A 13913-nucleotide genomic window follows, 5' to 3' on the forward strand; every position below is an offset into this window, starting at 1 on the left:
ACTTACTATAATAATTGGTAGGAACACTAAAAGAAAATATAAAATATTTTTAATGTCCTACCTTTAAAAAATTATCAATTTGAAGGAAAAAAACTTTATATTTGTTGTTCCTTGAAAAAAGATTCATGCAAGAGTCCTACAATTACTGAGTTTGTTAAGATGTGGAGCAGATGAAATCAGAAGGGTATCATTGATTCTTGATGCTGTTTTTAGTCTACTCATGCATACTTCAGTCAAAATAATAATAATCATGCAGACACATATTCATGATTTCTCGCTTTTCTTATTCAATAATCATGAAGATTTCGTACGTTTATTTACAAGATTAGTGGACTCAAAAAACTTTATTCACATGCTAGAAAGGAAGTGGGCGTGCCGGAGTGGTTATCGGGCATGACTAGAAATCATGTGGCTCTGCCCGCGCAGGTTCGAATCCTGCCGCTCACGGTATTTTCGAAGGTTTGCTTATAAGTTTTGATTGCATTCTTAATTGTTGATGCATGAGTTGTATTGCTTGGAACGATTCCTGATCGGACGATCATCTGTGCGAACTATAATGCTTGCTGATGCAGATGAACATTTTCATTGTTATCGGTGATATTTTCTAATACAGTAATACTATAAAAATATTCCCGTTTCATTTCCAAAATAAATGAAAAAGTAATATCAATTTTTAAGTTGTTATTAAAATCAAATAATATCAACAATAAGTTGATCTAGAGACACTATTTATTCCCTTAAGTAAAGTCAGAGATTAAAATAATATCAACAATAAGTTGATCTAGAGACACTATTTATTCCCTTAAGTAAAGTCAGAGATTGAAATATAGGTATTGTGAATGAAGCAGACTAGATTCCTCAAACAATGTCAAAGATTCAAATCTTGGTGTTATGAATAGACCAGGCAAGATCCCTCAAGTTTTTATGAATAGATCTCTTCCATAAAAGAATCGATCTCTTGTGCATTAAATGTTTTTTTTGTTGTAGATAACAACTATAATGACTCACAATGGCTCCAAACGACTAAATGATAGAGAATGTATAAATTGAAGGTTAAAATATCTCAAGGTCAACAAAAACTATATTGAACAACATGCCAACATTAAAAATGTCTTTTGTGCTTAATTTGTCATATTCTTTTAACATATTTGTGAATCACATTATTTAATTTGCTCAAGTATAATTTGGGTGAGTGTTTGTTGAGAGAATGATGCAGCTCGCGTGAAAGAGGAGTGTGTGTGTGTGTACAGTGTCATGCATTGCGTGTACGTATAGCTCATATATGAATAGAGAGAAGTTCTAGAAGTTAGGTTGTTATGAGTTTGTTAGTCAATTATAGAAGATTGTTGTATAAAACCGTAATGTTGCTACTGTAATTCATTCAAGCTATTCAATCAAGAAAGTATCTCTTGTTTTCTTCTTGTGTATTTCTGCAATATTCCAATATGGTATCATTTACCTTCGATCCTGGAGCTCTCTGCTGAGCTGCGATGGCTATCTTTGGTGATTCATCCTCCTCGTCAGCTCGTATGTTTACCAACAAATGGGTAAATATGGTGCTCGATGAAATGAACTTCCTTCTATGGAAGCAGCAAGTTCTACTTACAGTTCGCAGCCACGCCTTGAAAGGTTGTTGAATGGCTCATTAACACCTCCTCCGCAGACGGTTGTTGATGCAAACGGTGAGACTGTTGCTAATGAAGCCTATGAAGACTTTATAGCCCAAGATAGTGCCCTTGCGTCCTAGCTCTTATCCACGATTAGTGCTCCTTTATTGCCACAATTTGTTGGTGCCGAGTCAGCCACTGCTGTTTGGAACACCGTTCTACAATTTTTTGCCAATCGGTCCACCACCACGGTCATGAACCTATATTACAAACTTCAGTCCATGAAGAAAGGTGAGGATTCTATGAAAGTTTACCTTACTCGAGTTAAAGAATTTTTGATTCACTTGCATCTTGTGGAAATCCAGTGTCTCAAGTTGAACACATCATGAGTATTCTTAAAGGACTGCTGCGTGAATACCACCATTCATGGCAGTAATCACCCCTATACAAGAAACTCTGTCTTGGATCAAGTTACTCGATGCTTGTTGATGTGGAAACGCAGATTGCTGGTTTTGATGCTCAGCCTGAGGACCTTCCAATGAGTGCTCATATTGCTCAAGGAAGAGTTGCGGCTAGCTCATCTGATTCGTCTCATGGTGGTCAATCAGCTGGACGTGGTTGTGGCCGCACGGCTTCAGTGTCAGTTATGCGGTAAGAATGACCATTCTGTAGACTGGTGCTGGTATCGCTTTGATCGAGACTTCCCTGGGGTCAATGCGGTTTCTGGCCCATCACGATCCAGAGATGATCCTAGTGCTGCTAATTGTGCCATATTTGACTTGTCAGGATGCTCGTGTTGCAATGCCAAACAGTTGTCCTCTTCGAGTCAGTCCCAAGCAAACGTGGCAGCAGGTGAACATTGGGTTGTTGATTCAGGGGAAACTCATGTCACCCCAGATGTAGCCAAGTTGATGCATTCCACTGAATTTACTGGCCCAGGTAATCTCCTAGTAGGTAATGGCATGTCACTAGAGGTGAACTGAATTGGTAATATTGTTTTGAATGTTTCCTCTCGAGCTTTAATATTAAGTGATCTATTACATGTGCCCAAAATAGCAAAACATCTGCTCTCGGTTTCGAAGCTTGCTAGGGACAACAATGTCTTCATTGAGTTTTCATATTGATGTGCTTTGTTCGAGATAAAACAACTGGTGCAGTGGTCCTTCAAGGGCAGCAACATGAAGGATGTACACTTTTCTATGGAGCCTAAAGTTTTCTTGTGTAATAAGTTTAATAATGTTGGTCCTAGTATATTTGACCTTTGGCGTAGGTGATTAGGACACCCTACTTTTCAAACATTGAAAGATTTATGTAATTCCATCAATGTTAACATTTCAAAGAGTTTAAATACCACTTGTGTTTGTTGCATGGGAAAGAGTCACAAGTTGCCCTTTACTTCTTCTGTTGTTGTGTACAATGTTCTATTTGAGCTTGTTTTATAGACCTTTGGGGTGCTGCACATGTTTCATCATGTGGCTATCGATACTATGTGTAATTTTTGGATGCATGTACACGACATACATGGGTATACATGCTAAAGAATAAACTCAGGGACTTGATGCATTTCGGCTATTCCAAGCTATGGTCACCACTCAGTTTCGTTGTCCATCAAGTTAGTTCAGAGTGATTGGGGATGCGAGTACAAGCGGTTGTCATGTGAACTAACTCGTGCATGCATTTTACATCGAGTCACATGCCCCACACCTCTGAGCAAAACGGCGTGGTTGAACACAAACACCATCACCTGGTTGAATTGGCTCTAGTGTTGCTAGCTCAGGCTGCTTTCCCATTTCGATTCTGGTCTTATGCTGTGGCTACAGCGGCACATCTAATCAATCGTATGCCTACAAAAGTGTTAGGTAATATTTCACCTTTTGAAAAGCTATTTGGTTCTAAACCAGATTACACCACACTGCGTGTGTTTGGGTGTCGTTGTTTCTCGCACTTGAGACTCTTTCAACAGCATAAATTAATATTTAGGTCAGCTCCTTGTGTTTTCTTGGGTTACAGCTAGTAACATCGAGGCTTTCAATGCCTCGCTCAGGATGGTCACGTCTATATCTCGAGGCTATTAAATTTGATGAACATGTGTTCCCCTTTGCAGATAAGAAACAACCTGAATCTGTACCTCATACTAGTGCATGGAGGTATGCTCCCTTGCAGGTTGTTTCTCATCGTGAAAGAATACGAGCAATGGTTGGTTCATTCACACGCTCTAATGAGTCGTCACATGATGATGGTGCTGACTCCAGCATTCAAGGTGGTGGTGACCCTACTCTTTAAATAACACTAATTCATCTATGGTTAATGATAAGGCTGAGTCAAGTGGTCCTGAGTCCACACAATTATCCACTGTAGAACCTGAGGTTGTAGCAAATGATGAAGTGCAATCGTCCACTGAACACAATGCAGCTTCTGTTAATCTATATCCTATGTTGACGAGAAGCAAATGTGGGATTTTTAAACCCAAAGTCTTTACTAGTTCGTTAAGTAAGGTGCTTCATGTAACACCCATAACCCATATAATTATACCTATACATAATAGATGTCACCTAAATGTTCGAAAACCATTTTCAATTCAAAAGTGATTTAAAATTATTTTCTTAAATGGTAAATGATATTATAAAATATCATATCATATGAATTATGTTTCATTTTAACAAATTCAAGGCAAAAGATTATTTTATGAATAGTACCGTGAACAGTGAACAGTGAGGGTATCGGTACACTGTAGCAGGGTATCGATATCCCTTTAGCATTCTGGAAATTTTTAACGTCAGTACCATTCTTAACTGTTCACTGCTACACTAACTTCAGCAAAATATAAAACTCATAAAAACTTAACTTTTCATCATTATAAAGTTACCATTTTGTTTCCAAATTTGTTCAACAAACAAAAAACATGATAATTACATGCCACTAATAAAGTCAACATTACATCTTAGGATGTCTTACTGATATTGAAATACTCCTCGATGCTTGATGTCGTCTTTGAACTCTTTATTCCACTACTGGCTTTTACCTACGCGTGAAAATCATCACACGCTAAGTATACTTAGTGAGGCAATTTAAAATAATAAACAATGCAATACAACTCATGCATGAATTTCATTGTCAAAATCAAAATGCCTTAAAATCATGTTACCAGTATTTTCAATATTTTACCAATATACTTGTCATTATTCCATAAGCTCGTAAGCTTATTTGCATGGTTACCATTTATTAACCAATAAACCATTAACCATAAACAATAACAATAGCTCAGTATAAAACCCTGAGGACTCTGGGTATTCAAGTAATATTTGCACCATAGTGCTAGACATAAGGTCGTGCCCGCCATATACACCGAAGTGCATTACACATAAGGTTGTGCCCATCATATACACCGAAGTGTATTACACATAAGGTCGTGCCCACCCATATACACCAAAGTGTATTTTAAACCTACAACTTATACTCTATGGCATGCCAACTATACCCTGTCCCTTAATGACTTACTTAGGCATATAGTCTATTTTATTTGATCTATCCATGGCAAATATATTATCAATATTTAACATTGGGCAATTCATACCTGAAAACATTCATGGTAAAATGTCATATTTTTCATTATCAATGCATTATAATTTCACACTATGACATATCAATGTCATATCGAAGTTATAAAAATAACATAATATCATGTTGATATAAACAAGGTCGACTTATCACAAGTCTTCCTGATGTATAGAACATCCATGTATAATGTCATGCATGTATTGCACTCACATTGATACTTTATATAATCCACAATATGTGGGTCACTAATTGTCCACAATAAACCCTTTTCTATTTGACTTGCTTCGATCACAAATCAATCACAATCTGTATAAATCACAAATTCATAACAATACATAGTATTGTACTAACATAAACACATCCCATAACAACTCCATAATATACTTGGAACTCATTTTCTACCAAGTACTTAACACTTAATAATTCCTTTTTAACATTGACACCAACTTTTCCAATTACATAAAATGGTTCTTCACCATTTTATCACTTAGATACATGATCGAATACTTTATCATTTAAAACTACGTTTTCATGTTTTGCTCGATTTTGATTTGATTCAAGCATGAAATCAACTTTCAATCAACCTTTTAACGTCTCTACAATCAAATCCCTAATCAAATCTCATCAGAACACAAAGTTATCCAACTTATAATTTGGCCGAATTTTAGCTAATAATCTTTAGAAAGATTAAACATGTTTTAACCATAATCAAGCTTGAAAATGAATCTACAACCTCTAAATCATCAAGATTTATCCCCAATTTCATGAATCCTATCATGAACATAAACCCTTAGATTTGGTATCTTTGAAATCCAGCAAGATTAGAAGAAATATTGGTACCAATTGATAGCGTTTTTCGCGTAGATCACTTTCCTATTTCACGACATAACCCGAATTCCAAAGGAATTGACTCAAAAATGAAAAACAAATATTTTTCTCTTACCTTGGTATAGCTCACGTCTATGGAGAAGAGATGAACACTTTGGCATGAAATTCAGATATTTTTCATGCTTATCTATCTTTAAATTATCATTTGAATATTAAATTCATTAAATTGAGAAAATACCAATATACCCTTAATGAAACTTCATAATTACCATAAAACCAAGAATCCTTATCATCTTCCAAATCATGTCACCTACCTTATCTTCATCCATAATTCAAATATGAACAAATAATATCTTAGTTTACCGATTTTCCCTTGCAATTTTCCAAATTATAATTCAGTCACTTTAATCAAATGGTTCAAATTAAACATAGAATTAAACCATTAAATATTATTTTCCAACATTTAAAAAAATGTGAAAATAATATTTTTTTTTCTTATTTTCGCGACACATTTGTATTTTTTTAAAAAAATTACATTTTGGTCCCTAAACTTTTCAAAGTTTATTCTTTGGTCACCAAACTTTACCAAATTTATAATTTTGTCACTAAATAAATCCATTTATGGAATAAAATTCTTTTTGGGAAAATTACCACTTAATTCCTTAAACTTTTCCCAAATTTTCTACTTTGACCATCAAACTTTCAAAATTTGCATTATGATCATTATCTAAATTTTTGGGGTATTACACTTCAAGCTTCGATTGATGATGTCCTTTAGTCCAAGGAGTGGAAAGAACAAGTGCATGCTGAGCTTACTGCTCTTCGAAGTAATGGTACATGGACGCTTGTTCAGTTGCCTGAAAGACGTCTGTTGTTGGCTGTAAGTGGTTATTCAAAGTTAAAATCAATTCTGATGGAACGGTTCAATGGTACAAGGCTAGGTTGGTTGCTAAGGGATATTCTCAAGTACCTGGGCAAGACTTCAAGGAGACCTTTAGCCTAGTGGTGATTTGCTACGTTGAACATTATACTTGTACTTGCTATCTCTAGAGGATGGCCACTAAGGCAAATCGATGTCAACATGCATTTCTTCATGGTGAGCTGAATGAAGACGTGTTCATGCAACAACCACCTGGATTTGAATAATAAACAGCTGATGGCATCAAGTTGGTGTGCAAGCTACATAAGTCTCTCTATGGTTTGCGCCAAGCACCACGGAATTGGCATGCAAATCTAAAAACAGTCTTGTGCATCTTGGATTTAGGGAGTCCAAAGTTGATGCTTCCCTGTTTGTTATGGCAGCAGGAGGAGTGACAACATATGTTTTAGTATATGTTGATGACATAATAGTAACCGGGCAGTCTTCGAGTGAAGTTGAAAAGGTGGTCACGTTGTTGAAAGATCATTTTTCGTTGAAAGACTTGGGGGAGCTACACTATTTTTTAGGCATTGAGGTCAAGAAATGTGATCAGCTGTTGGTTCTTAGTCAAAAGCAGTATATTCTAGAGTTGCTTGAGAAAATAAAATGACTAAGGCCTCGTGTACCTCTACTCCTATGGTTGCATCTTCGCAGTTAAAGAAGGATGAAGGGCAATTGTTGGCTGATGCACGAGAATTTCGAAGCCTAGTAGGAGGTCTACTCTACGTGTGTCATACAAGACCCGATATTGCCTTTAATGTGAACAAAGTGGCTCAGTATATGCATGCACCGAGAGAGCAACATCTTCTTGCTACTAAACGCATTCAACGATATCTAGGTGGGACATTGGACTATGGTCTGGGGTTTGTGCCAGGCAAGCTGCATATATCAGCTTTCTCGGATGTTGATTGGGGTGGATGTGCAGATGATAGACGGTCGATGTTTGGCTATTGTGTTTTTATTGGAGGAAGTTTGGTAACATGGAGTGCAAAGAAGCAGAAGGTGGTGTCACGATCAACCATGGAAGCTGAATATAAAAGCCTTGTAGACACAACAGCTGAAGTAGCATGGGTTGATGTTTTGCTCACCGATTTGAAGGTGTCACAGTGCAAACAACCAACAATATGGTGTGATAACACCAGTGCAATTACGTTGAGTGCTAATCCAGTGTACCACTCGCAGTCCAAGTATGTAGACTTAAATGTGCACTTTGTTAGGGAAAAGATAGCTGCAAATCAACTATGTGTGAGCTATGTTCCAGCAGCTTATCAAGTTGCTGATGGCTTGACCAAACCCTCGGCAAAAGCTGCCTTTGCTAGTTTTCGTGACAAGTTGAATGTTTGATTGTTTGTTGAAGAGGGGAAGAAGTAGAGAGAATGTTGAGAGATGCAGCTCGCGTGAAAGAGGAGTGTGTTTGTGTATGTGCAATGTCATGCATTGTGTGTACGTATAGCTCATGCATATCTGAATATAGAGAAGTTCTAGAAGCTAGGTTGTTATGAGTTTGTTAGACAGTTATACAAGGCTGCTGTATTGTTGTATAAAACCGTAATGTTGCTACTGTAAATTCATTCAAGCTATTAAATCAAGAAAGTATTCTCTTGTTTTCTTCTTGTGCATTTCTGCAATATTCCAATAGTGTTTAATTTGGTGCAAACACATTTGCCTGTTAGAATTCAAAATTGATTTTCATGTCGACAAACCACTTACAAATTGAAGAAAGTAGACATCAGATAATGGAGTTTAATTACGACAATGCAATTTAAGAGTTATATGGATATGCAAATGATCACCTGGAGGATAAAGTGGCAGTAGCTTAAATACAAATTAATGGCATCATAATAACATGTACCAACATAACAACAAATTGATTATGGAAGCAACACTTGGCATCAACAAATTAGATATTTAATGGAGAGAATTGAGGTGGGAAAAAGATAATATTGACAACATAGAATTTTACTTCGTCAAGTAAATTGAGGAGCAATGCATGAAGAAATTAGCAACAAAGATAGGTGGTTTATTATACTTATATATGTGTAGATAGTTTTAGTTTATGTACGAATGAGTGGGAAAGAAAAGATACGACAGATACGAAAGAGCTTAGTAAAGCTTTGATAACAGCATTTGTAAATTAGGAAGCTAGTATCGTATTTTATTTTGGTTCGCATCAATTATATCATGCGAGTTATAAAATTTATCGAGTGTCTATTAACGCTTCCAACAACTAGTATATAGGGCTTGGTTTGTGTTTACGCAACGATAAAGATGGCCAACATGATTCAAACATAAATCCCAAGATTGACAAAGACGAACTATGACAATTGAAGTATCCAAATGAAGACGTTACTTGGTTTCTAAGATTGGTGGGATATCTTCAAGAAAGGTTATGCCAAACCCGAAAATGCAGTAGCAGAAGCAGCTTTGACCAATGAAGAAAAGATAACATTGAAAGAATCCTGCAATAAAGATAAGAGAACGTTGTTCTTTATTTTTCAAGGTGTAAATGAATCTACCTTTGAAAAAATCTCAGCTGTGAAGACCGCAAAACAAGAGTGAAAGATTTGCAAAAATCTCTTCAAGGTATCGAAAAAGCGAAAAAATACGTTTACAATCCCAAATAGCTGAGTTTGAAATGTTAAATATGAAAAATATTGAAAACATCGATGATTACATTAGTTGTGTGAAAGCGGTAGTAAATGAAATGAAGAGAAATAGTGAATCACTCAATAAGGTTAGAGTGATTGAAAAGATTTTGTGACAGTCGAAACAAAAATTTGATTATGTGGTCGTGGCAATCGAAGAATCGAAAGATTTATCTCAAATATCAATCGATGAACTAGTGGGTTCAATTCAAGTACATGAGTAAAAGATGAAAAAAATAAATAAAGATTAGGGATGGCAACGGGCCGGGTTCGGGCCGGGTATTGGTCCCCGTCCCCGTTTAAAAAACCGATACCCGTCCCCGTTTAAAAAACCGCGGGATTTAAACGGGGATCCCCGTCAGGTAATCGGGGAAAACCGCAGGGAAACGGGTATCCGCGTTTAGCATAAACAGTTATTTAAACGGGTATTGGGTCGGGTATTGGGCCGAGAATCGGGCCGGGTATATATATATATATTTAAATTAAATATATAAATATATATTTTTTATTTAAATTAAATTTATTAATATTATATATATATATATATATATATAAATAATTATTTTTAATATTTATCGGGTCGGGTATCGGGGCGGGGATTACCAAACCCGTCCCCGTCCCCGTCCCCGTTTAAAATAAATAAGTTTTCCCCGTCCCCCCCGTCCCCGTTTATCATCCCCGAACCCGACCCGTTTAATTCGGTTTTCGGTTTTCCCCGTCGGGTTCGGATTTTTTTGCCATCCCTAATAAAGATACCGGAAATGAAAAGAAATTAAATGAATGTTCAAATCTCGCATGATTGTTCATTTAAAAATTAATGAATTAATAAAAAAAAATTAAAATTTGATATTTAATGTAAAAACTAACTCCTCCATAATTTAATATTTAATGTCAAAACTTATGAAAGGACTTGAAATTTTTGTTGTAAGATTCAATCAGAGTATTTTAAAATTTCAAGATAAATTTAAATAATCCACAATTTAAGAAGATTGTATTTGAGAGTATTAACCGATAATTATTACAATATTAGCCGTTAATTAAAAAGATGGAAAAAAAACATTTGAGAGAAATAAACTTCATTTTGACATCAAAGAATCTGTACGTCCTTGGTTCTCTCTGTATATCTTATATTAAAAGCAAAAAACAGAAAGAAATAATTTCATTTTGACATCACCACGACGACGACGATTTTTTCTCGTCCTAATTAAAAGCCCAAAGAAAGAAGAGCAGCCCTCAATCCAACGCCATCCCACGACGGCGCTGCCTATTCCTCATTGGCAATGAAGAAGAATATGGCGGAGCGTTCTCAAATACCCACCGCCACCACCAAACTCTCCAATTCACCTATTCAATTCTACGACATCATTTTCTATATTCTCCTCTTCAGTTTAGGCTTGGTCATAGGTATCACTCTCAGTTTCTTCTATCTCAAGGATGCCTCCATGGATTTCCAACTCAATCAACTCTCCGACTTCCGCGCTTCCGTTTGTCACCCGCTGTCTCCACCGTCAACAAATGTAACGGCTGCTGTTATTCGACCAGCTCCTCCAATGACACAACATCCTAAGCCTTCTTGGCCGACGAAGAAGAATAAGAGGAAACGCAGGGATTATATTATAGAATTATTCAGACCAGCGATGACTAGGCATAACATGACGGATGAGGAGTTGTTTTGGAGGGCATCGTTTGTTCCTAAAATCAAAAAATTCCCGATCAAACGAACCCCGAAAGTGGCATTTATGTTCTTGACGAGAGGTAAAGTGTTATTGGCTCCTCTTTGGGAGAAATTCTTTAGAGGACATGAAGGGTTTTATTCCATTTACGTTCATTCTGATCCTTCTTTTGGTGAAACAATGCCAAGTCTTCAGTTTTTCATGAACGTTGGATTCCTAGTAAGGTCAGTTTCATCCCATTTTCAGCATGTTTCATTCTTTCAATTCCATTTTAGCTGTTTAATTCTCTTACTTTCATTTCATTGATTGTGTTAATTTGTTTGATCTGATAGATTTTTGAACCAAAATGAAATGAAAAAAGGTCCGGAAAATTTGGTAATCATGCTGCATTAAATTACGCTACGTAATTATTATATAGTAATTTGAGATTTTTGCCTTAAATGTAAAACCGAGCTTCAAAAGAAAATTTTGGAAAAAAGTTAAAACATAATAAATTAGACAGCAATAATGCATGCGCCAAATTTTTTTTTAAATATATCGTCGGTGAAAATTTATTTTGGTATTTATGGTATTTATTATAGAGTTTTCGAAATGCTCACGTGGACATGACGAATTCCAATAAGATATTTTTTCTATTAAAATTTTTCACGTGGACATGACGAGTTTCAATAAAACATAATTTTATTAGAACTTGTTATGTTCCTGTGACGAGTTCTAATAAAAAATATATTTTATTGGAACTCGTCATGCCCACGTGACCAAGTCCAGAAAATTGTAATAAATGTCATAGATCCCAAAATAAATTTAAAGATACTTTATTTTGTCAAATTATTTTGGCGCCACTAATATTTTCCTGATTTTGCCAATAAATTAAGGTAATTTTGGTTCTAATTGTGTTTTTAATTTTTATTTATATTTTCAATTTTCCAAAAATTGGTAGTATTTCAAGTGAAAAAAAAACAGCTTAGATTTTAAGAGCATATATATTGTTTATGTTTTTTGGGTAAAGTACATAAATGGTTCCCTGACAATAATGTGATGCTTTATTGATTCTCTCGATTATTAAAAGTTTCAAAACGATCCCTTGACTATAGGAGAATGCTTTGTTGAGTCCTCAAACTATTAAAAGTTACAAAATGGTCATTCAACTATTCATATGTTCTAAACTCATCATTTTTTTGTTAAAAAATGATGACAATTTGAGCTGAATTTTAACCTGCTGATTGTGATATAATAAAATATGATCTCAAAATGTCAAACGACTATCATATCTCAGTCAACAAGTTAACGTCCAACTCAAATTGTCATCATTTTTTAACAAAAAGGGACGAGTTTGGAACATATGAATAGTAGTGTGATTATTTTGTAACTTTTAATAGTCGAGAGACTCAATAAAGCAACACCCTATAGTAAGGGGACTATTTTGTAACTTTTAATAGTCAAAGAATTTAACAAAGCAATGTCTGATAGTTTGAGGACCATTTGTGTATTTTACCCATGTTTTTATGGTCGATTATGTTAAGTTCTGCTGGCTATTTAAGTACCTAAGCGGCTAAGCCCCTCAAATCGAGAAAATAGAATTTATAAATTAACATATAATCATAAAAACGATACTTACCTTTGCTTCAATCATAATTTATATTAAATTAGAAATTCAATCCATTTTTCTTAAATTTATGTTATCAAACAATAATTTAATATTATAAAAGTATGTAAAATAATTATTGATTATAGCAATTAATTATTAGAATAAAACCTCTTTTATAAAATTTATTAAACTTTATTAGAACTATATATCTTTTCTTTTGTAAAAAGGATTAATCTTCTATACTTGAGTAATTCTACAATAAGGATAAATTTCTATACCTGAGTTATAATTAAGATCCATTAATTCACCGAATTATCAAGATGTTTATGTTGTCTTACCTTGTATAAATTCAAATTTCGATATTTACTTTTAAAATGTAATACATCTCTATTTAATTAAAAAAAATTCGATCAAATTTGCACTTGCATACGCATGTCTCAAGCGTTACAATATGTTCTCATCGAAATGAATTAATACAGATAGCGAGATGGGGAGAAATGAATATGGTGGAAGCGGAACGCCGTTTATTAGCAAACGTGTTGCTCGATATCTCCAACGAACGTTTCGTTCTTTCGGAATCATGTATCCCTCTCTTCAATTTTTCCATCGTCTATGACTATCTCATCAACTCAACCAAGTTCTTCGTGGAGTCATATGATTTACCAAATCCAGTCGGCCGTGGCCGATACAAAGTTGCGATGGCTCCGCTGATCACCATCGAACAATGGCGAAAAGGCTCTCAGTGGTTTCAAATTGATCGTTTTCTCTGCGTCGAAGTAATCACTGACCGAACATATTTCCCCATTTTCTGGCAACATTGCAAGAATGATTGTTACGGGGATGAGCATTACTTACCGACGTTTGTCGATATGAAATTCCCCGACAGAAATGCGTATAAAATGTTGATGTATGTGGATTGGTCCAAGGGAGGACCTCATCCCAGTAGGCTCGATAGAGAGGAAGTGACCGAAGAGTTTTTGAAGAAGTTACACAGTGCTATTATAATGAAAGAATAGTTGATATTTGCTAGGAAATTTTCACCAAGTACTTTTGGACAAGTTGTTGAGATTTGCTCCCATTGTTATGCACTTTTAG

General features: G+C 35.3%; 1 non-coding gene and 1 pseudogene across 1 annotated transcript; both read left to right on the forward strand.

Annotated features, from left to right (window-relative positions):
- Positions 1 to 366: 366 nt before the first annotated feature.
- On the forward strand, positions 367 to 447 carry TRNAS-AGA. The gene has a single exon. It is a non-coding gene; the product is annotated as a tRNA-Ser (tRNA).
- Positions 448 to 10849: 10402 nt separating this feature from the next.
- On the forward strand, positions 10850 to 13913 carry LOC120166009 (annotated as a pseudogene).

Source organism: Hibiscus syriacus, unplaced genomic scaffold (genome assembly GCF_006381635.1).
Source record: "Hibiscus syriacus cultivar Baekdansim isolate YM2019G1 unplaced genomic scaffold, ASM638163v2 tig00111621_pilon, whole genome shotgun sequence".
NCBI lineage: Eukaryota > Viridiplantae > Streptophyta > Magnoliopsida > Malvales > Malvaceae > Hibiscus > Hibiscus syriacus.